The following is a 24,904-nucleotide window of genomic DNA, read 5'->3' as shown; positions in this document are numbered from 1 at the left end:
TGCAGGGGGTTGAATACTACTTTTAGGCACTGTAATACCTAATTATGTATTATAATTTCCTCAGAATTAAATATATTTTTGTACCTTCACATAAAGAAACATTTTTTTTTTCAAACATACAAACATACGAGGCCTCTGTCATATCAATCACACTTAGCAGCTGCTGATTTACTCATCTGTCACCTTCACTCTGACATTCACAGATCTGTTAAACTCAAACATTCCACATATGAAGTTTTAGATATATATATTTAACCCAAAATTGTTGTATCCCAATTTATTAATGCGCATTGCCATATCAATTGAATATCTTTATATTTATATACTGGATTTTGGCTGTTGGAGCTGAAAAGAGGACATCGGTAAACCAGGGGAGGAGTCCTGAGGAGATAATTTGCATATTCCCACTGCATTTTGGGGTAAGTGAAGAGTCTCCGCGAGCTCAAAGAACACTGGATTTTGGCTGTTGGAGCTGAAAAGAGGACATCGGTAAACCAGGGGAGGAGTCCTGAGGAGATAATTTGCATATTCCCACTGCATTTTGGGGTAAGTGAAGAGTCTCCGCGAGCTCAAAGAACACTGGATTTTGGCTGTTGGAGCTGAAAAGAGGACATCGGTAAAGCTTTTTTTTTAAGCTTTTTTCACTGTTTTCAGAACATTAACAATAAGAACATGGAAGAGTCCAGGAGCTATTTGGTGAGCTGCATATCCTGCTACATGTTCACAGACTTGCCAGTGGAAAAGCCAAACTTCACATGCCAGAAATGCAAGCTTGTGTCCCTGTTGGAGGAAAAGTTGCGAAATCTAGAAGAGAGGTTAACTACCTTGAAAATCATTAAGGAAGGTGAAGAGTTCTTAGACAGAGCAGAATTATCTCTTCATGATTCAGAAAGAGAAGAAATTCGAACTGCACCTGACGAAACAGAGGAATGGAAGCATGTGACCCACAGAAGCAGGAGGATCGAGAGGCAGTCAGCACAGATACTGCTCAGGAACCAGTAACAGGCTCTCACGCAGGAGAACCATGAAAAAATACAGCAAAATAAGACTTTGCCAGCAATGAATAACCTTGTAAGCCCTCAGAATCCTCCTGGATGGAAAAAGAAGAATGTTGTGAAGAAAAAACGGAGAGTGGTGGTCATGGGGGATTCCCTGTTAAGAGGACCAGAGGCCGCTATCTGCAGACCAGACATAACCTCAAGAGAAATGTGCTGTCTTCCAGGAGCAAAAATTAACGATGTGTCTGACAGGATATCAAGATTCTTCAGACCTACAGATCACTACCCATTCCTGCTACTACATGTGGGGACAAATGACACGGCAAGAAAGGACCTGGAAACCATCTGCAGTGACTTTGAAGACTTAGGCAAGAAAGTGAAAGAATTGGGAGCGCAGGTGGTCTTCTCATCCATCCTCCCAGTGGATGGCCATGGAACAATGAGGTGGAATAAGATTCTACAGGTGAACAACTGGCTACGTCGATGGTGCCGTCAACAAGGATTTGGATTTCTGGATCACGGAATGAATTACCTATACGATGGACTACTTGCTAGAGATGGGGTGCACCTTACGAAGACTGGAAAACATGTATTTGGAAGTCGCCTTGCTACACTCATCAGAAGAGCTTTAAACTAGAACAATGTGGGAAGGGAAGCAAAAGGCCAGAAAAAGCCATACAGCTGACAAATACTATTGAGATCTCTGCTACTGGAAGTGGAAAGGAAGAACAAAGACAAAACAATTTAAATAATAAAAATATGGGAGGAAGAGAAACCAATCACAAACTAAAATGTTTTTATACAAATGCACAAAGCATGCGCAACAAACAAGGAGAATTGGAACTACTAACGCAGGAAAAGGAATATGATGTCATTGGAATCACTGAAACTTGGTGGGACGATACACATGATTGGAATAAAAGGCTAAAAGGATACAACTTATTTGCAAGAAACAGACTTGATAAACGAGGAGGAGGTGTTGCATTGTATGTTAGAAAAGCGTATATCTGCACAGAGATTGAAGCTTCAGAGACTGGGAGTTCTGTGGAAACTGTTTGGGTAAGAATACAAGGAGAGAACAACGGAAAGGACACCATTGTAGGCATTTACTACAGGCCACCTGGGCAAGCTGAAGATATGGATGAACTCTTTATGTATCAAATGACCAAGTTCTCCAAAAAATATGACGTAGTGGTCATGGGAGATTTCAACTATCCAGACATTTGTTGGGAATCTCTGTCAAGTAAAACTAACAGGTCAAGCAAATTCTTATCCTCTCTTGCTGACAACTTTATCTTGTAGGGGAGAAAACAAGTGGATCTGCTACTTTGGATCTAATCCTTATAAACAGGGAGGAAATGGTTGAGGAGGTAAAGGTGGCTGGGACCCTAGGAGGCAGCGATCATGCTATTATAGAATTTTGGATAACTAGAGGAGGAAGACATGTGAAGACTCAAACTTCAAGGTTAGATTTTAGAAAGGCAGATTTTAAGAGACTCAGAAAGAGAATAGGAGGGATCCAATGGCTGGATGTCCTTAAGGACAAAAATGTCCAGGAAGGATGGGAAATTTTTAAAAATGAGATTCTCAAAGCACAATCGTTAACAATCCAGAAAAGTAGGAAGAATGGGAAGCATTTAAGGAAACCAGGATGGATGAACACAGAACTTAAACACATGCTAAAAAGAAAGAAAGAAATGTTTATTAAATGGAAAGAGGGAGGCATATCTAAAGAAGATTATAATGCAGTCTGCAGATCCAGTAGGGCACGTATCAGGTTAGCTAAAGCTGACAATGAGTTAAGGCTTGCAAGAGATGTCAAAAGCAATAAAAAAGGATTTTGGGGGTATGTCAAAAGTAAAAGAAAAGTCAAAGATGCTATAGGATTTTTACAGGATGAAAATGGAGAAATGGTAAGAGAGGATGTTGAGAAGGCCGAACGTTTTAATTCTTATTTTGCATCTGTTTTCTCTCAGAAAGAAAATGTAACATCAACTGATCTCCACTGTCCTTTTAAAGGAATAGAGGAATCCAAGTTATCTGTAAACAGAAAGATTGTGAGGGAATATTTAGCTAACATAAATGAGTTCAAGTCTCCAGGTCCAGATGAATTACACCCCAGAGTACTGAAGGAGATCGTAGAAGAAATTTTAGAACCACTCTCCATAATCTTTGAAAATTCTTGGAGAACAGGAGAAGTCCCAGAAGACTGGAGAAGAGCAAATGTTGTTCCTATCTTCAAAAAGGGGAAGAAGGTGGACCCAGGGAACTATAGGCCGGTGAGTCTGACTTCTATACCAGGAAAGATCTTTGAACAAATTATTAAACAACATGTATGTAAGTACATGGATAAGAATGAAGTGATTAACCAGAGTCAGCATGGGTTTGTAACTAACAAGTCATGTCAGACTAACTTAATTTCCTTCTATGACAGAATCACTGACTGGGTGGATCAGGGAAATGCTGTAGATATAGTATATCTTGACTTCAGCAAAGCATTTGACAAAGTATCTCACACCATCCTTATTGAAAAAATGACCAAGTATGCAATGGACCAGGCAACTGTTAGGTGGATTCATAACTGGCTTAGTGATCGGACTCAAAGGGTGGTTGTATATGGCTTCACATCCAGCTGGATGAATGTCTCAAGTGGGGTACCACAGGGCTCCGTCCTGGGACCTGTATTGTTCAACATCTTTATCAATGATTTAGATGAAGGAATTGAGGGTAAACTGATTAAATTTGCTGATGACACAAAGCTAGGAGGGATAGCTAATACTAGAGAAGAGAGAGAGAGGATTCAAAAAGACCTAAATAAACTGGAGCAGTGGGCAGCAGCCAACAGAATGGTTTTTAACAGGGAAAAATGCAAAGTACTACATCTGGGCAATAAAAAATGAAAAAAGCATATACAGAATGGGAGGAATAGAGCTAAGCAACAGTACATGTGAAAAAGACTTAGGTATACTAATAGATCATAGACTGAACATGAGTCAACAGTGTGATGCAGCAGCAAAAAAGGCAAATACAATTCTGGGATGTATTAACAGAAGCATACAGTCTAGATCACGTGAAGTCATTATCGGTCTTTACTCCTCTTTGGTCAGACCTCATCTGGAATAATGTGTACAGTTTTGGGCACCACATTTTAAAAAAGACATAGACAAACTGGAGCAAGTTCAGAGAAGAGCGACCAGAATGGTGACTGGTCTGCAAACCATGTCCTATGAGGAACGGTTGCAGGATTTGGGAATGTTTAGCTTGCAGAAAAGAAGACTGAGAGGAGACTTAATAGCTGTCTACAAATATGTCAAGGGCTGTCACATTGTAGAAGGATCATCTTTATTCTCATTTGCACAAGGAAAGACTAGAAGCAATGGGATGAAACTAAATGGGAGGAGACACAGATTAGATATTAGAAAAAGCTTTTTGACAGTTAGGGTGATTAATGAGTGGAACAGGCTGCCACGAGAGGTGGTGAGTTCCCCTTCAATGGACGTCTTCAAACAGAGGCTGGACAGACATCTGTCTGAGATGATCTAGTGAATCCTGCTTTGAGCAGGGGGTTGGACCAGATGACCAACAGGAGAAGTCCCAGAAGACTGGAGAAGAGCAAATGTTGTTCCTATCTTCAAAAAGGGGAAGAAGGTGGACCCAGGGAACTATAGGCCGGTGAGTCTGACTTCTATACCAGGAAAGATCTTTGAACAAATTATTAAACAACATGTATGTAAGTACATGGATAAGAATGAAGTGATTAACCAGAGTCAGCATGGGTTTGTAACTAACAATTCATGTCAGACTAACTTAATTTCCTTCTATGACAGAATCACTGACTGGGTGGATCAGGGAAATGCTGTAGATATAGTATATCTTGACTTCAGCAAAGCATTTGACAAAGTATCTCACACCATCCTTATTGAAAAAATGACCAAGTATGCAATGGACCAGGCAACTGTTAGGTGGATTCATAACTGGCTTAGTGATCGGACTCAAATGGTGGTTGTAAATGGCTTCACATCCAGCTGGATGAATGTCTCAAGTGGGGTACCACAGGGCTCCGTCCTGGGACCTGTATTGTTCAACATCTTAATCAATGATTTAGATGAAGGAATTGAGGGTAAACTGATTAAATTTGCTGATAACACAAAGCTAGGAGGGATAGCTAATACTAGAGAAGAGAGAGAGAGGATTCAAAAAGACCTAAATAAACTGGAGCAGTGGGCAGAAACCAACAGAATGGTTTTTAACAGGGAAAAATGCAAAGTACTACATCTGGGCAATAAAAAATGAAAAAAGCATATACAGAATGGGAGGAATAGAGCTAAGCAACAGTACATGTGAAAAAGACTTAGGTATACTAATAGATCATAGACTGAACATGAGTCAACAGTGTGATGCAGCAGCAAAAAAGGCAAATACAATTCTGGGATGTATTAACAGAAGCATACAGTCTAGATCACGTGAAGTCATTATCGGTCTTTACTCCTCTTTGGTCAGACCTCATCTGGAATAATGTGTACAGTTTTGGGCACCACATTTTAAAAAAGACATAGACAAACTGGAGCAAGTTCAGAGAAGAGCGACCAGAATGGTGACTGGTCTGCAAACCATGTCCTATGAGGAACGGTTGCAGGATTTGGGAATGTTTAGCTTGCAGAAAAGAAGACTGAGAGGAGACTTAATAGCTGTCTACAAATATGTCAAGGGCTGTCACATTGTAGAAGGATCATCTTTATTCTCATTTGCACAAGGAAAGACTAGAAGCAATGGGATGAAACTAAATGGGAGGAGACACAGATTAGATATTAGAAAAAGCTTTTTGACAGTTAGGGTGATTAATGAGTGGAACAGGCTGCCACGAGAGGTGGTGAGTTCCCCTTCAATGGACGTCTTCAAACAGAGGCTGGACAGACATCTGTCTGAGATGATCTAGTGAATCCTGCTTTGAGCAGGGGGTTGGACCAGATGACCAACAGGAGAAGTCCCAGAAGACTGGAGAAGAGCAAATGTTGTTCCTATCTTCAAAAAGGGGAAGGAGGTGGACCCAGGGAACTATAGGCCGGTGAGTCTGACTTCTATACCAGGAAAGATCTTTGAACAAATTATTAAACAACATGTATGTAAGTACATGGATAAGAATGAAGTGATTAACCAGAGTCAGCATGGGTTTGTAACTAACAAGTCATGTCAGACTAACTTAATTTCCTTCTATGACAGAATCACTGACTGGGTGGATCAGGGAAATGCTGTAGATATAGTATATCTTGACTTCAGCAAAGCATTTGACAAAGTATCTCACACCATCCTTATTGAAAAAATGACCAAGTATGCAATGGACCAGGCAACTGTTAGGTGGATTCATAACTGGCTTAGTGATCGGACTCAAAGGGTGGTTGTAAATGGCTTCACATCCAGCTGGATGAATGTCTCAAGTGGGGTACCACAGGGCTCCGTCCTGGGACCTGTATTGTTCAACATCTTTATCAATGATTTAGATGAAGGAATTGAGGGTAAACTGATTAAATTTGCTGATGACACAAAGCTAGGAGGGATAGCTAATACTAGAGAAGAGAGAGAGAGGATTCAAAAAGACCTAAATAAACTGGAGCAGTGGGCAGCAACCAACAGAATGGTTTTTAACAGGGAAAAATGCAAAGTACTACATCTGGGCAATAAAAATGAAAAAAGCATATACAGAATGGGAGGAATAGAGCTAAGCAACAGTACATGTGAAAAAGACTTAGGTATACTAATAGATCATAGACTGAACATGAGTCAACAGTGTGATGCAGCAGCAAAAAAGGCAAATACAATTCTGGGATGTATTAACAGAAGCATACAGTCTAGATCACGTGAAGTCATTATCGGTCTTTACTCCTCTTTGGTCAGACCTCATCTGGAATACTGTGTACAGTTTTGGGCACCACATTTTAAAAAAGACATAGACAAACTGGAGCAAGTTCAGAGAAGAGCGACCAGAATGGTGACTGGTCTGCAAACCATGTCCTATGAGGAACGGTTGCAGGATTTGGGAATGTTTAGCTTACAAAAAAGAAGACTGAGAGGAGACTTAATAGCTGTCTACAAATATGTCAAGGGCTGTCACATTGTAGAAGGATCATCTTTATTCTCATTTGCACAAGGAAAGACTAGAAGCAATGGGATGAAACTAAATGGGAGGAGACACAGATTAGATATTAGAAAAAACTTTTTGACAGTTAGGGTGATTAATGAGTGGAACAGGCTGCCACGAGAGGTGGTGAGTTCCCCTTCAATGGACGTCTTCAAACAGAGGCTGGACAGACATCTGTCTGAGATGATCTAGTGAATCCTGCTTTGAGCAGGGGGTTGGACCAGATGACCCAGGATGTCCCTTCCAACTCTACCATTCTATGATTCTATGATTCTATGATTCTATGATTCTATGACCCAGGAGGTCCCTTCCAACTCTACCATTCTATGATTCTATGATTCTATTTCTTTGAATATTCCCCAAGTACATATTATATAATATGAGAGTAAGTCACTGGAATTTCAGACACTTGAAAAAACTCTTGTCTTAGATTCTTTTTTCACTGGCTGCCCGGTCTTAAGTTACATCAGTTGAAAATAGAATGAATGGGATCCTATACTATTAGCTCAAAGTTCAAAGGCCACAGCTGTCACACGTCATGCTGTAAAGATACTTTAATTTGCACGAACACTTCATGCACAGAAAATATTAGCAACACAAAAGAATTAATAAGTATTACATATATATTATAGTTCAACTAGATATATTGTTATTATTTTAAAATGTTATACACATAAAATCATGCAATTTTTTCACTTCCTGTGTGAATAAAGAAATAAATCAATTTTAGAGTTCTTTGATCAAATCCTGCTTTGGAATGAAAACTCTAAGGAAATATAAGAAAATAAAATTAAATATCAAATTCATACAGAAACAGAATTATTTAAATATCTTATACATATATTGGTTGGTTCTAATGTAATTCAAAATATTGCTACTTAAATTTATATATATGAAGTTCTAATTTATTAATTAATATATATATATATTTTATAAACGTATATATAAATACAATTATACGCAATCTCTAGTTAGACAAGTGTATATATATATATATATATATATATATATATATATGAACTTTTAGAAACTATGTAACTACAATTTTACTGTATAAGATTATAAATAAATATTGAGACATTGTATTACATTTTGATACAACATTATAATTACAGTTTTTCCTTAGCCACTCCCTAAACCAAATCTTCTGTCTCTCTCAAATATCTCCAGGAACGCCCAATTTAGGAAAGACATTTTTCTATCCTTCAAAACCTCAGAGAACTGCCTGTTCTTCTGTCCACATTCCATGACGTCACTGTGAGTTGGTCGTCTCACCTGTCTTTGTCCATCAGTTTCAGCCATTTTCCTTTTTAGGGAATCACAGTTCTGACTGAGAATTAACTCATTCTGTGGAGAGATGGATCTTTGCACTGGCTGATATGGCTTATAACATATATGAAATCTTCTGCGTATTTGATAGAGTTCACTATGGGGATGACTCAGTCTAGGAAAGTTTGATATTGGCTTTTGGTAAGATTTTACCTTTCCTGGTTTTATAAATTTAGCTTGATTTATTTTCTTTTCACGATTCTCATGTTTTCTAACAAAATCCAGCATCTGCGCACATTCAAATAATGAATTTTTTTGTGATGCCATAACTTGGGAAACTGAATTTAGGAATTTGAATTTTTGTACAAAAGTTGTTATCATATGTTGTACTTTTCCATTTTTGATGAGAGCTTTGTACAACCGTTCAAATATGAACATGAAAGTATATGTACATTCCTTCCTACCAATCCTTAGTTTCTGCAGATCTTCTAGTTTGGGAAAATCCTTTGTGACACAAAAAATCAAATATCTTAATCTGTCCGAATCATTTTCCCATCCATTAGGAGAGTCATTTTCACAGGGCATTAAATGTAAACGTCTGGACAATGTCACAGGAATCCATATTTTAAATAATTGATTCCTCTCCTCATTGGATAAATCAAACTTATCAGAGAAGCTCTCAAATGTCTCTGAATTTCTACAGGCATGGATTTTGACATCATATTTTGGCATGATTTTGTAGAAAATTTTTCCTCATTTTAATTTGGAGTTGAGCCTGGGTAATTCCAGAATTCTCTGATATTTTTAGTGGCTCTTGTACGTCCGTTCCTCCTACGTCACTCACGTCTCCTCCCACATCACCTAGTATGTCGGTTTCTCGTATGTCGGTCATGTCTCCTCCCATGTCAGGTTTCTGTATGTCCGTCTCTTGGTCAGACCCAAGGTCACCTTCAGTTACAGACACGTGTCTTACTTCTTGTTCATTTTCCACATTACAGTCAGAATCAGTATCACCGTCTGACACTTCTACACTATTTTCCTGCTTAGAAATCTCTAACACAAGACTATGAAAAAAATCTACCAAATGTAGAATATTTCTCAATTTCTGTTTGTCTCTATTTACCAATTTAGAAGTTAACTGTAAATTCTGCAATTCACATTCTTTGTATAAACTGAGCCACAAAACTTCTATGTCATCTCCTACATTAACTTTGAAATTAATATTACTTTGTTTAGCAAAAGAAGAAATTATATCCATATTTTGCTTACCTTAAGATTCCTTGGCTTCTCTTTATCAGCACGTCCTGTCTTCAGTTTGTCTGATTCTTTTCCTGTGTGATTCTGTTCCTTGTTAGTACCTCTTTTTCCTGTCTTTCCTCAGTCTGTAGGTCCTTTCTGCTTCTCGTGACAAACTAGTGAATTTACTGACACGTGAACAACAGCTGTTCAGCTCATCAGGACTCCCCCCTTGTTAACGGAAGAAATTCACTGACTTAATTTAAAAAACAAAAAAACAGGACTGGCTGGCTCACCATTGTAAAATAATACTCTTCCTGTATTATTTTTTTCTACTGAGGACTTTTCAAAGTATCAATATCACGATATTCTTATAAAAAAATGTATCTATTTATTCTTGGATTGTCCATTAAAAAGAATCAGATTGCAGCAGGTACATACAATAATTAGTTATAAAGTAATTGTCCATTTGTCCATAATTAGCTTAATTGTTGAGATTCACCCATCTTTCCTTGGATGATGGCTGGTAAATCATGTCTTTGTCCAGCATGTGTCCAGACCTACATGTCATCTGCTTCTCAGCATGAAGATTCTGTGTCTTGTGGGGTGGGCAGAGCAAGAGAGCCCCCTCTTTCTGTACCATGGCCTTTTATAGCCAGTCGTATGGACACCTGTTCTACATATGGTAGTGAACCAAAAATACACACACAAATAGCGCATGTCAACTAGACACGATGGCTGAGGCATAGAACTCAGAAAAATGATTATCGATTAACATTCCAAATGAATTTCCATAATTAACCATTTAACAGAGACCACCTGGGAATGCCAGGTGCTGTAGGCTTTTGCTTTTTCCTTCTTTCCACCAGCAGGGGGCACTCTCTTCTATGCCTTTTTTCCATTCCCTTTCACAAGTGCACACATTCATTCTCTTTTCTTTTTTTCATTTGCTTTCTCTCTTGCGCTATTTCATCTCTGCAAAATACCAGCATCCTTCTGATCACCGTGGGCCTCCAGCATTGTTGCTTATTTACTTTTAATACTAGGCTCCTTTTCACCAGGACCAGCGTCTCCCGGGTGGCTGGAGGCAACAACCGGTAACCCCAAGCAGAAGACCTTTGCAGGCAACACGACCCTCCCCCCTGAAGAGCAGCTCAAAGTCACTGGCAACCATCTCACCCTCTTCCTTCATTCACCCCTGGACGTCTCGCTCCGCTCCCAAGTTACGGGTCCAGCTGGCTCTTTCTGTCACATTACCGCAATGAAGGGTCTAGCCTGCAGGAGACCCTGCGCCGAGCCATTTTTGAAGACACCTGATGCGGCGGGTGAATCACTGCTAAACAAAACACACCTGTAGGGACGGCACAGCCTTTGCATGGACCCTTCGGAGCCCGCCCCGTCACGGCCAGATTGCTCGCCACCAAGCGATCCTGAGAAAGGCTGGCCGGGCGATGGATCGAGCAGCGTCTACTGGCCATACCACCTTGGATACGCCCGATCTCGTCTGATCTCGGAAGCAAAGCAGGGCTGGGCTCAGACAGTACTTGGATGGGAGACCTCCTGGGAACACCGGGTGCTGTAGACCATTTTGATAACGTTTTGCCCTACTGCCCAGCTCGGCTAGCATGGAACGGCGCCTTGCCGGACACCGACCTTAAGTAACTTAGATGATGAAAGCCCCAAGGCCTCTGAGCCAGTTGGCAGCTAAGTACGCTACTCCGCCGCCTTCACGCAGGCCTGACGCCGAGCTCTTTGCCACGGTTAGGAGTGCTTATTGACTCCGCAGCTCGCCGTGTGGAAATGATGGCGTTAAAAGCACCCTGGGCCGTGAAGGGGCCAGGCTTTCAGCAGGTGCCCAGGGAAGGTTTTGGATGCCGGCCGCCTAGCGAGGGCCAGCAGAAGTAACATGTATCTCTGCAAAGAAGCTTGTGTAACCAAGCCAGACGGCTGCCAAAGAGCTAACCTCAGTGCAAGGAAGGCAAGGAAGGTGCGGAAGGAATTGGGGAGGGGGGGGGTGATTCCTGCTAGGGCCCTGAAATCATAAAACAGGCAGGAGAGTCTGATGCATGGTGACGGAGAGGTTTTAGGGGCAGAGAGGGGGTGTTGTCACGTGCGAGCACGTGTGCATGCTGGCTTGTGTGTGAGAGTGCGCTTCCTAGGTGTGGCGCGCTGCAGACAGTCAAAGGGATTGTTCCCTTTCATTAAAAGTTAATCCCCGGCTGCAACCTATTAGAAAGCAAGTAACCGCGCTCTACTCACCCTACCCGGGTCTACCGGTGAGTCTCGCCTCTGCTCCCGGCCTGTGGCATTGGCCGTGAAGCTGACATTCCGTCTACAGCGCTGCAGCCGATCAGTGAGCTCAGCGGCTCTGAGTGGGGCGTTGTGTCTACAAGACCTTTTAAGGAAGCCAGCAAAAAAATTGAAGAGAAGGACAAGCACAAAATGACCTGGTCTTGCTGAGCACTGGAAAGGGCAGCCGGCAGCCAGACGTCAAAGTAGAAAAGCAGCAAGTGAGAGGCTTGTCTCTGCCTATGGCTACACCACCCTGAACACGCCCGATCTCATCTGATCTCGGAATCTAAGCAGGGTCGGGCCTGGTTGGTACTTGAATGGGAGTCTGTAAAATAATACTCTTTTCCTGTGTTACTTTTTTCTACTGAGGACTTCTCAAAGTATCAATATCACGATATTCTTATAAAAAAATGTATCTATTTATTCTTGGATTGTCCATTAAAAAGAATCAGATTGCAGCAGGTACATACAATAATTAGTTATAAAGTAATTGTCCATTTGTCCATAATTAGCTTAATTGTTTAATTGTTGAGATTCACACATCTTTCCTTGGATCCTGGCTGGTAAATCATGTCTTTGTCCAGCATGTGTCCAGTCCTACTCGTCATCTGCTTCTCAGCATGAAGATTCTGTGTCTTGTGGGGTGGGCAGAGCAAGAGAGCCCCCCCTTTCTGTACCATGGGCTTTTATAGCCAGTCGTATGGACACCTGTTCTACATATGGTAGTGAACCAAAAATACACACATAAATAGCGCATGTCAACTAGACACGATGGCTGAGGCATAGAACTCAGAAAAATGATTATCGATTAACATTCCAAATGAATTTCCATAATTAACCATTTAACATTTCCCGCTTTTTTGAGAATAAAAGGACTTTAACTGAAATTTCTTAAAAGAAGATACATTCATCAATCATTTTTTCTTTCCTTCTTCCTTGGCAATATCATTAAATTTCCATAATAATAATAATAGTAATAATAGTATCAATATCGGATTATTGTTATATAATGATGTGAATTCATGTTATGGTAAGCCGTGACTAATATTCATTTAATATGTATAATTATACTTCCCTATATCTAAATTGAAGCAATCGCGGGTTCAATCGTCATCATCTCATGTCATCGGGTCGTCGTCTCGTCTTCTTCTTGGTTCTTTTATAACACAGTCTTTAGATGAAAACTCTTTTGAAATAAATTACAGCATGTAGATATTGTACAGTCCATAATTGTGTTCATTATTGTTCAGTCCATAAACTGTACTCTTTATTAGAAAGATCATGTGTGTCAGTTGATAAGAAAACAAAGTCCATGGATGAAATGTAGCTTTAATATCTGTGCAGTGTCACCTGGACTTACGTTCGATCGTCTTTGGAATCTTCCGTGTGTCCGCACTGGTCTCGTGTCACTTTTGGAACAGATGTGACGTCTTTGGTCAGTAAAGCAAGGGTTAACTTGACACTTTCCTGCTTTATATAGCACCATAACCAGTACTCAGTCCTTTATATACAACACACATATGCCAGGTATTACCTGTTCACCAGCTTTCATTGAAGCGTTGCAGGTGATAAGAAACCACTGGAACGTGATGAAACTTGAACACAACACAGTACATATAGGATCATCGTCCTCTGCCGTCCTGGTGATCAGTGGTGTGAATTGTATTGTATGTAATGGACACAGTCTATTATAACACTCAGCATTCACACCTGTTACCTTCTGAGACGTCCGAATATCAGTTGCTTCTTCTTGTAACTTTTGAGAATCTCTTTGATTTATAAAAATTAAAAGTCTTTATTAAGATAGAATTCATAATTGCGATGTCTTGATTGAAGTCTTCATTCCCTAATCTGATACCAAATCTGGCAGTTTTTCCTAACCTATAATATCACAGCGTACCATAGCAATCAGTAATATCCATCTAATTATTATCAAAATATTAAAATAAATTATGTTTGGAATAATAAACAATAATAGATAATAATTCATTATCAATCAAGTTCTCCACATGATAGAACATTTTTATGTCATAGGTGTAATTACCTTTTCCAACCCATAGGTGTCAGTGTATTTTGAAAAAACAAGTTTTTATATCTTTATTAAACCAATAATATCAAAGAATGTATACTCCTGAACCAAAATGAATAAATATATGAATGTATGAATGAATGAATGAATGAATGAATGAATGAATAAATGAATGAATGAATTGTTGTGTTTACTCAGAAAATGTAAACATTTTTTTCCTTAGCAATATATATTTAATGAAGCAATACTCTTGTATTAGACATTACTTTATTAAATATTAATGTGTTTTCTCAATTGAGATATTGAACTCAAATAAAATCAAATGAGAATTAAAAAGTGAAAAAATAGAAAAATAAGAAGTATAAAGTAAGAATAAAATTTTAAAAATGAAAAATAAAATTAAGAGTAAAAATAAGAATAAAAATAAAAATAAGGCCTTTAAATTTTAATGACAAATGCAGAGTAATTATATTCTCCATAAAAAATACCCTTATATCTCCATTATCTGGATGATTTCATATTTGTCATAACCTTGTACCACCAAAAAATATTAAATTATGCAACTTTGCATGTAATACCCTTCTTAATTATACCATAGTACCTTATTATTATTTCTTCTTTATTAAAATGTGTGGAAAATAAGTATTGATCAAAAGTGATTATGTAATCAGGATCAAAAACACATTTTCCCCCTTAATACCAAAAATATTATTTTATAAAATTTATGTATATATCAGAACCAAATTAAAAATAATTATTCTTCTAGAAATATTGTGCATAAATTTCATATCGATGAGTAGCATAGATTTGACTAAAGAGAGGTGTGTACGTATTTAGGTAACCATTAAAAATACTATTATAGTTATTCAAGAATATTATCATGTGGAAAATTATTCTAAATATAAATTTGCTTTGTAAACCATTTTGATGTGTGGTTGCCCTTATCCACTATTAGTTAAATCAAGAAATAATAATTATTAAAGAAATATAGAAATATATATATGTAGATAATACCTAATTATGTATTATAATTTCCTCAGAATTAAATATATTTTTGTACCTTCACATAAAGAAACATTTTTATTTTTTCAAACATATAAACATACGAGGCCTCTGTCACATCAATCACACTTAGCAGCTGCTGATTTACTCATCTGTCACCTTCACTCTGACATTCACAGATCTGTTCAACTCAAACATTCCACATATGAAGTTTTAGATATATATATATATTTAACCCAAAATTGTTGTATCCCAATTTATTAATGCGCATTGCCATATCAATTGAATATCTTTATATTTCTTTGAATATTCCCCAAGTACATATTATATAATATGAGACTAAGTCACTGGAATTTCAGACACTTGAAAAAACTCTTGTCTTAGATTCTTTTTTCACTGGCTGCCCGGTCTTAAGTTACATCAGTTGAAAATAGAATGAATGGGATCCTATACTATTAGCTCAAAGTTCAAAGGCCGCAGCTGTCACACGTCATGCTGTAAAGCTACTTTAATTTGCACGAACACTTCATGCACAGAAAATATTAGCAACACAAAAGAATTAATAAGTATTACATATATATTATAGTTCAACTAGATATATTGTTATTATTTTAAAATGTTATACACATAAAATCATGCAATTTTTTCACTTCCTGTGTGAATAAAGAAATAAATCCATTTTAGAGTTCTTTGATCAAATCCTGCTTTGGAATGAAAACTCTAAGGAAATATAAGAAAATAAAATTACATATCAAATTAATACAGAAACAGAATTATTTAAATATCTTATACATATATTGGTTGGCTCTAATGTAATTCAAAATATTGCTACTTAAATTTATATATATGAAGTTCTAATTTATTAATTAATATATATATATATATTTTATAAACGTATATATAAATACAATTATACGCAATCTCTACTTAGACAAGTGTATATATATATATATATATATGAACTATTAGAAACTATGTAACTACAATTTTACTGTATAAGATTATAAATAAATATTGAGACATTGTATTACATTTTGATACAACATTATAATTGCAGTTTTTCCTTAGCCACTCCCTAAACCAAATCTTCTGTCTCTCTCAAATATCCCCATTAACACCCTATTTAGTAAAGACATTTTTCTATCCTTCAAAACCTCAGAGAACTGCCTGTTCTTCTGTCCACATTCCATGACGTCACTGTGAGTTGGTCGTCTCACCTGTCTCTGTCCATCAGTTTCAGCCATTTTCCTTTTTAGAGAATCACAGTTCTGACTGAGAATTAACTCATTCTGTGGAGAGATGGATCTTTGCACTGGCTGATATGGCTTATAACATATATGAAATCTTCTGCGTATTTGATAGAGTTCACTATGGGGATGACTCAGTCTAAGAGAGTTTGATATTGGCTTTTGGTAAGATTTTACCTTTCCTGGTTTTATAAATTTAGCTTGATTTATTTTCTTTTCACGATTCTCATGTTTTCTAACAAAATCCAGCATCTGCGCACATTCAAATAATGAATTTTTTTGTGATGCCATAACTTGGGAAACTGAATTTAGGAATTTGAATTTTTGTACAAAAGTTGTTATCATATGTTGTACTTTTCCATTTTTGATGAGAGCTTTGTACAACCGTTCAAATATGGACATGAATGTATATGTACATTCCTTCCTACCAATCCTTAGTTTCTGCAGATCTTCTATGTTGGGAAAATCCTTTGTGACACAATAAATCAAATATCTTAATCTGTCCGAATCATTTTCCCATCCATTAGGAGAGTCATTTTCACAGGGCATTAAATGTAAACGTCTGGACAATGTCACAGGAATCCATATTTTAAATAATTGATTCCTCTCCTCATTGGATAAATCAAACTTATCAGAGAAGCTCTCAAATGTCTCTGAATTTCTACAGGCATGGATTTTGACATCATATTTTGGCATGATTTTGTATGATTTCAGAAAATTTTTCCTCATTTTAATTTGGAGTTGAGCCTGGGTAATTCCAAAATTCTCTGATATTTTTAGTGGCTCTTGTACGTCCGTTCCTCCTACGTCACTCACATCTCCTCCCACATCACCTAGTATTTCGGTTTCTCGTATGTCAGTCATGTCTCCTCCCATGTCAGGTTTCTGTATGTCCGTCTCTTGGTCAGACCCAAGGTCACCTTCAGTTACAGACACGTGTCTTACTTCTTGTTCATTTTCCACATTACAGTCAGAATCAGTATCACCGTCTGACACTTCTACACTATTTTCCTGCTTAGAAATCTCTAACACAAGACTATGAAAAAAATCTACCAAATGTAGAATATTTCTCAATTTCTGTTTGTCTCTATTTACCAATTTAGAAGTTAACTGTAAATTCTGCAATTCACATTCTTTGCATAAACTGAGCCACAAAACTTCTATGTCATCTCCTACATTAAATTTGAAATTAATATTACTTTGTTTAGCAAAAGAAGAAATTATATCCATATTTTGCTTACCTTAAGATTCCTTGGCTTCTCTTTATCAGCACGTCCTGTCTTCAGTTCGTCTGATTCTTTTCCTGTATGATTCTGTTCCTTGATAGTACCTCTGCTTCCTGTCTTTCCTCAGTCTGTAGGTCCTTTCTGCTTCTCGTGACAAACTAGTGAATTTACTGACACGTGAACAACAGCTGTTCAGCTCGTCAGGACTCCCCCCTTGTTCACGGAAGAAATTCACTTACTTAATTTAAAAAACAAAAAAACAGGACTGGCTGGCTCACCATTGTAAAATAATACTCTTCCTGTATTATTTTTTTCTACTGAGGACTTTTCAAAGTATCAATATCACGATATTCTTATAAAAAAATGTATCTATTTATTCTTGGATTGTCCATTAAAAAGAATCAGATTGCAGCAGGTACATACAATAATTAGTTATAAAGTAATTGTCCATTTGTCCATAATTAGCTTAATTGTTGAGATTCACCCATCTTTCCTTGGATCCTGGCTGGTAAATCATGTCTTTGTCCAGCATGTGTCCAGGCCTACATGTCATCTGCTTCTCAGCATGAAGATTCTGTGTCTTGTGGGGTGGGCAGAGCAAGAGAGCCCCCCCTTTCTGTACCATGGGCTTTCATAGCCAGTCGTATGGACACCTGTTCTACATATGGTAGTGAACCAAAAGTACACACACAAATAGCGCATGTCAACTAGACACGATGGCTGAGGCATAGAACTCAGAAAAAAGATTATCGATTAACATTCCAAATGAATTTCCATAATTAACCATTTAACAGAGACCGCCTGGGAATGCCAGATGCTGTAGGCTTTTGCTTTTTCCTTCCTTCCACCAGCAGGGGGCACTCTCTTTTATGCCTTTTTTCCATTCCCCTTCACAAGTGCACACATTCATTCTCTTTTCTTTTTTTCATTTGCTTTCTCTCTTGCGCTATTTCATCTCTGCAAAATACCAGCATCCTTCTGATCACCGTGGGCCTCCAGCATTGTTGCTTCTTTACTTTTAATACTAGGCTCCTTTTCACCAGGACCAGCGTCTCCCGGGTGGCTGGAGGCAACCACCGGTAACCCCAAGCAGAAGACCTTTGCAGGCAACACGACCCTCCCCCCTGAAGAGCAGCTCAAAGTCACTGGCAACCATCTCACCCTCTTCCTTCATTCACCCCTGGACGTCTCGCTCCGCCCCCAAGTTACGGGTCCAGCTTGCTCTTTCTGTCACATTACCGTGATGAAGGGTTTAGCCTGCAGGAGACCCTGCGCCGAGCCATTTTTGAAGAAACCTGATGCGGCGGGTGAATCACTGCTAAACAAACCACACCTGTAGGGATGGCACAGCCTTTGCATGGACCCTTCGGAGCCCTCCCCATCACGGCCAGATTGCTCGCCATCAAGCGATTCTGAGAAAGGCTGGCCGGGCGATGGATCGAGCTGCATCTACTGGCCATACCACCTTGGATACGCCCGATTTCGTCTGATCTCGGAAGCAAAGCAGGGCTGGGCTCAGACAGTACTTGAATGGGAGACCACCTGGGAACACCGGGTGCTGTAGACCATTTTGATGACGTTTTGCCCTACTGCCCAGCTCGGCTAGCATGGAACGGCGCCTTGCCGGACACCGACCTTAAGTACCTTAGATGATGGAAGCCCCAAGGCCTCTGAGTCAGTTGGCAGCTAAGTACGCTACCCCGCTGCCCTTCACGCAGGCCTGACACCGAGCTCCTTACCACGGCTAGGAGTGCTTATTGACTCCGCAGCTCGCCGTGTGGAAATGATGGCGTTAAAAGCACCCGGGGCCGTGAAGGGGCCAGACTTTCAGCAGATGCCCAGGGAAGGTTTTGGATGCCGGCCGCCTAGCGAGGGCCAGCAGAAGTAACATGTTTCTCTGCAAAGAAGCTTGTGTAACCAAGCCAGACGACTGCCAAAGAGCTAACCTCAGTGCAAGGAAGGCAAGGAAGGTAAGGAAGGTGCGGAAGGAATTGGGGAGGGGGGGGTGATTCCTGCTAGGGCCCTGAAATCATAAAACAGGCAGGAGAGTCTGACGCATGGTGACGGAGCGGTTGTAGGGGCAGATAGGCGGTGTTGTCACGTGCGAGCACGTGTGCATGCTGGCTTGTGTGTGAGAGTGCGCTTCCTAGGTGTGGCGCGCTGCAGACAGTCAAGGGGATTGTTCCCTTTCATTAAAAGTTAATCCCCGGCTGCAGGCTATTAGAAAGCAACTAACCGCGCTCTACTCACCCTACCCGGGTCTACCGGTGAGTCTCGCCTCTGCTCCCGGCCTGTGGCATTGGCCGTGAAGCTGACGTTCCGTCGACAGCGCTGCAGCCGATCAGTGAGCTCAGCGGCTCTGAGTGGGACGTTGTGTCTACAAGACCTTTTAAGGAAGCCAGCAAAAAAATTGAAGAGAAGGGAAAGCACAAAAGGACCTGGTCTTGCTGAGCACTGGAAAGGGCAGCCGGCAGCCAGACGTCAAAGTAGAAAAGCAGCAAGTGAGAGGCCTGTCTCAGGCTATGGCCACACCACCCTGAACATGCCCGATCTCGTCTGATCTCAGAAGCTAAGCAGGGCTGGGCCTGGTTAGTACTTGGATGGGAGACCGCCTGGGAATACCAGGTGCTGTAGGCTTTTGCTTTTTCCTTCCTTCCACCAGCAGGGGGCACTCTCTTCTATGCCTTTTTTCCATTCCCTTTCACAAGTGCACACATTCATTCTCTTTTCTTTTTTTCATTTGCTTTCTCTCTTGCGCTATTTCATCTCTGCAAAATACCAGCATCCTTCTGATCACCGTGGGCCTCCAGCATTGTTGCTTCTTTACTTTTAATAATAGGCTCCTTTTCACCAGGACCAGCGTCTCCCGGGTGGCTGGAGGCAACCACCGGTAACCCCAAGCAGAAGACCTTTGCAGGCAACACGACCCTCACCCCTGAAGAGCAGCTCAAAGTCACTGGCAACCATCTCACCCTCTTCCTTCATTCACCCCTGGACGTCTCGCTCCGCCCCCAAGTTACGGATCCAGCTTGCTCTTTCTGTCACATTACCGCGATGAAGGGTTTAGACTGCAGGAGACCCTGCGCCGAGACATTTTTTAAGACACCTGAAGCGGCGGGTGAATCACTGCTAAACAAACCACACCTGTAGGGACGGCACAGTCTTTGCATGGACCCTTCGGAGCCCGCCCCGTCACGGCCAGATTGCTCGCCACCAAGCGATCCTGAGAAAGGCTGGCTGGGCGATGGATCAAGCAGCGTCTACTGGCCATACCACCTTGGATACGCCCAATCTCGACTGATCTCGGAAACAAAGCAGGGCTGAGCTTGGACAGTACTTGGATGGGAGACCTCCTGGGAACACCAGGTGCTGTAGACCATTTTGGAGACGTTTTGCCCTACTGCCCAGCTCGGCTAGCATGGAACGGCGCCTTGCCGGACACCGACCTTAAGTAACTTAGATGATGGAAGCCCCAAGGCCTCTGAGCCAGTTGGCAGCTAAGTACGCTACCCCGCCGCCTTCACGCATGCCTGACACCGAGCTCCTTTCCACGGCTAGGAGTGCTTATTGACTCCGCAGCTCGCCGTGTGGAAATGATGGCGGTAAAAGCACCTGGGGCTGTGAAGGGGCCAGGCTTTCAGCAGGTGCCCAGGGAAGGTTTTGGATGCCAGCCGCCTAGCGAGGGCCAGCAGAAGTAACATGTTTCTCTGCAAAGAAGCTTGTGTAACCAAGCCAGACGGCTGACAAAGAGCTAACCTCAGTGCAAGGAAGGCAAAGAAGGAATTGGGGAGGGGGGGGGTGATTCCTGATAGGGCCCTGAAAACATAAAACAGGCAGGAGAGTGTGACGCATGGTGACGGAGAGGTTGTAGAGGCAGATAGGGGGTGTTGTCACGTGCGAGCACGTGTGCATGCTGGCTTGTGTGTGAGAGTGCGCTTCCTAGGTGTAGCGCGCTGCAGACAGTCAAAGGGATTGTTCCCTTTCATTAAAAGTTAATCCCCGGCTGCAGCCTATTAGAAAGCAACTAACCGTGCTCTACTCACCCTACCCGGGTCTACCGGTGAGTCTCGCCTCTGCTCCCAGCCTGTGGCATTGGCCGTGAAGCTAACGTTCCGTCGACAGCGCTGCAGCCGATCAGTGAGCTCAGCGGCTCTGAGTGGGGCGTTGTGTCTACAAGACCGTTTAAGGAAACCAGCAAAAAAATTGAAGAGAAGGGAAAGCACAAAAGGACCTGGTCTTGCTGAGCACTGGAAAGGGTAGCCGGCAGCCAGACGTCAAAGTAGAAAAGCAGCAAGTGAGAGGCTTGTCTCTGCCTACGGCCACACCACCCTGAACACGCCTGATCTCGGAAGCTAAGCAGGGTCGGGCCTGGTTAGTACTTTGATAGGAGACCGCCTGGGAATACCAGGTGCTGTAGGCTTTTGCTTTTTCCTTCCTTCCACCAGCAGGGGGCATTCTCTTCTATGCCTTTTTTCCATTCCCTTTCCCAAGTGCACACATTCATTCTCTTTTCTTTTTTTCATTTGCTTTCTCTCTTGCGCTATTTCATCTCTGCAAAATACCAGCATCCTTCTGATCACCGTGGGCCTCCAGCATTGTTGCTTCTTTAATTTTAATACTAGGACCAGCGTCTCCCGCGTGGCTGGAGGCAACCACCGGTAACCCCAAGCAGAAGACCTTTGCAGGCAACACGACCCTCCCCCCTGAAGAGCAGCTCAAAGTCACTGGCAACCATCTCACCCTCTTCCTTCATTCACCCCTGGACATCTCGCTCCGCCCCCAAGTTACGGGTCCAGCTTGCTCTTTCTGTCACATTACCACGATGAAGGATTTAGCCTGCAGGAGACCCTGCGCCGAGACATTTTTGAAGACACCTGATTCGGCGGGTGAATCACTGCTAAACAAACCACACCTGTAGGGACGGCACAAACTTTGCATGGACCCTTCGGAGCCCGCCCCGTCACGGCCAGATTGCTCGCCACCAAGCGATCCTGAGAAAGGCTGGCCAGGCGATGGATCGAGCAGCTTCTACTGGCCATACCACCTTGGATACGCCCGATCTCATCTTATCTCGGAAGCAAAGCAGGGCTGGGCTCGGACAGTACTTGGATGGGATACCTCCTGGGAACACCGGCTCCTGTAGACCATTTTGATGACGTTTTGCCCTACTGCCCAGCTCGGCTAGCATGGAACGGCGCCTTGCCGGACACCGACCTTAAGTAACTTAGATGATGGAAGCCCCAAGGCCTCTGAGCCAGTTGGCAGCTAAGTACGCTACCCTGCCGCCTTCACGCAGGCCTGACACCGAGCTCCTTGCCACGGCTAGGAGTGCTTATTGACTCCGCAGCTCGCCGTGTGGAAATGATGGCGTTAAAAGCTCTCAGGGCCGTGAAGGGGCCAGGCTTTCAGCAGGTGCCCAGGGAAGGTTTTGGATGCCGGCCGCCTAGCGAGGGCCAGCAGAAGGAACATGTTTCTCTGCAAAAAAGCTTGTGTAACCAAGCCAGACGGCTGCCAAAGAGCTAACCTCAGTGCAAGGAAGGCAAGGAAGGTGCGGAAGGAATTGGGGAGGGGGGGGGGTGATTCCTGCTAGGCCCCTGAAATTATAAAACAGGCAGGAGAGTCTGACGCATGGTGACGGAGAGGTTGTAGGGGCAGATAGGGGGTGTTGTCACGTGCGAGCACGTGTGCATGCTGGCTTGTGTGTGAGAGTGCGCTTCCTAGGTGTGGCGCGCTGCAGACAGTCAAAGGGATTGTTCCCTTTCATTAAAAGTTAATCCCCGGCTGCAAGCTATTAGAAAGCAACTAACCGCGCTCTACTCACCCTACCCGGGTCTACCGGTGAGTCTCGCCTCTGCTCCCGGCCTGTGGCATTGGCCGTGAAGCTGACGTTCCGTCGACAGCGCTGCAGCCGATCAGTGTCTACAAGACCTTTTAAGGAAGCCAGCAAAAAAATTGAAGAGAAGGGAAAGCACAAAAGGACCTGGTCTTGCTGAGCACTGGAAAGGGCAGCCGGCAGCCAGACGTCAAAGTAGAAAAGCAGCAAGTGAGAGGTTTGTTTCTGTCTATGGCCACACCACCCTGAACATGCCTGATCTCATCTGATCTTGGAAGCTAAGCTGGGTTGGGCTTGGTTATTACTTGGATGGGAGACTGTAAAATAATACTCTTCCTGTATTATTTTTTTCTACTGAGGACTTCTCAAAGTATCAATATCACGATATTCTTATAAAAAAATTTATCTATTTATTCTTGGATTGTCCATTAAAAAGAATCAGATTGCAGCAGGTATATACAATAATTAGTTATAAAGTAATTGTCCATTTGTCCATAATTAGCTTAATTGTTGAGATTCACCCATCTTTCCTTGGATCCTGGCTGGTAAATCATGTCTTTGTCTAGCATGTGTCCAGGCCTACATGTCATCTGATTCTCAGCATGAAGATTCTGTGTCTTGTGGGGTGGGCAGAGCAAGAGAGCCCCCCCTTTCTGTACCATGGGCTTTTATAGCCAGTCGTATGGCACACCTGTTCTACATATGGTAGTTGATATGGAATAACGTCTCAGTCTCCCAAAGGATGAGTGCACACACTATCTCTGCAGATTAAAGAAAGTTTTATTGTAGCCACAAGAGCTCTGATCAATATTAGAACAGAACTGCCTCCATTGTATTGGGGCACAATTCTTATAGTATAAATTGTGGGTTGTACATAGTAGGTGGGACATAGAAGATTATAACATAACCAATCATCTTACAATATAAACAACTAGCATCCAATCATTAGTAATCAGGCGATTACATAAAATGCTTACCTATGTACTTATATAATTACTTGATGCAATGTACCTGTTTTGTTGGTCAATGTGCTTTCCCTAGATCAACCTGACCTCAAAAGGGCATTTTGACTAAGATAAGCAACCCCTGCAAATTCCACAGTGGCTTGGGTAAACTTTACATCTTTGCTTAGAGATTATTGATTAATCTTATTATAATTTAGTTGTTTAAGCAGCATATTTTACTACATTGGTTTATAGGAGTGTTAAAGGGTTATATTAAAAGAGATTAATTGATATGGTTTACTAATTTTCCTATCATTTTCCTCTCTCTGATAATAATATTATCACTTGTCACTTACACCTCTACATCAAAGTAATAGTATCTTCTGCCCTCTCTCCGAAAAGGAGGGGGAGGAGCAAGGAGAGGTATTTCAGAATTTTCATTTGCCGGAAGGAGATGAACGTTTAAGACGTTCTTGGGTCTTCGGATTTTGTTTATGGCCCACTTACATAATTTTATGAGCAATATGATGATGAAAGCAAACAGACAAATTTGTAGGAACATGTGACCTACACCGACAATCCATCCTCCTATACCTTTAAACCAGTTAGCAGGGTTCAACCATTGTAACCAACTGCTAAAAATGGTTTCATCATCATGGGAATGTTCTTCTCTGAATCTTTCTTTTAATTCC

At 41.4% G+C, this 24,904-nt stretch overlaps 1 non-coding gene and 5 pseudogenes across 1 annotated transcript; all 6 read left to right on the top strand.

Annotated features, from left to right (window-relative positions):
- Positions 1-11,104: 11,104 nt before the first annotated feature.
- Positions 11,105-11,224, top strand: LOC141267337 (5S ribosomal RNA; annotated as a pseudogene).
- A 7,658-nt stretch (positions 11,225-18,882) lies between these two features.
- LOC141268600 (5S ribosomal RNA) lies at positions 18,883-19,002 on the top strand (annotated as a pseudogene).
- A 951-nt stretch (positions 19,003-19,953) lies between these two features.
- Positions 19,954-20,072, top strand: LOC141266627 (5S ribosomal RNA). Its single transcript, XR_012320657.1, has one exon. It is a non-coding gene; the product is annotated as a 5S ribosomal RNA (ribosomal RNA).
- Positions 20,073-20,693: 621 nt separating this feature from the next.
- On the top strand, positions 20,694-20,813 carry LOC141269479 (5S ribosomal RNA; annotated as a pseudogene).
- Positions 20,814-21,746: 933 nt separating this feature from the next.
- On the top strand, positions 21,747-21,855 carry LOC141268273 (5S ribosomal RNA; annotated as a pseudogene).
- Positions 21,856-22,462: 607 nt separating this feature from the next.
- On the top strand, positions 22,463-22,580 carry LOC141269780 (5S ribosomal RNA; annotated as a pseudogene).
- The last annotated feature ends 2,324 nt before the right edge of the window (positions 22,581-24,904 follow it).

The sequence above is a fragment of the Phyllobates terribilis genome, unplaced genomic scaffold (genome assembly GCF_046119375.1).
Source record: "Phyllobates terribilis strain yellow unplaced genomic scaffold, ASM4611937v1 Scaffold_4__5_contigs__length_816908805, whole genome shotgun sequence".
Taxonomy (NCBI): Eukaryota; Metazoa; Chordata; class Amphibia; order Anura; family Dendrobatidae; genus Phyllobates; species Phyllobates terribilis.
The sequence above is the reverse complement of the archived record's forward strand: the minus strand, read 5'-3'. Positions and strand labels throughout refer to the sequence as shown.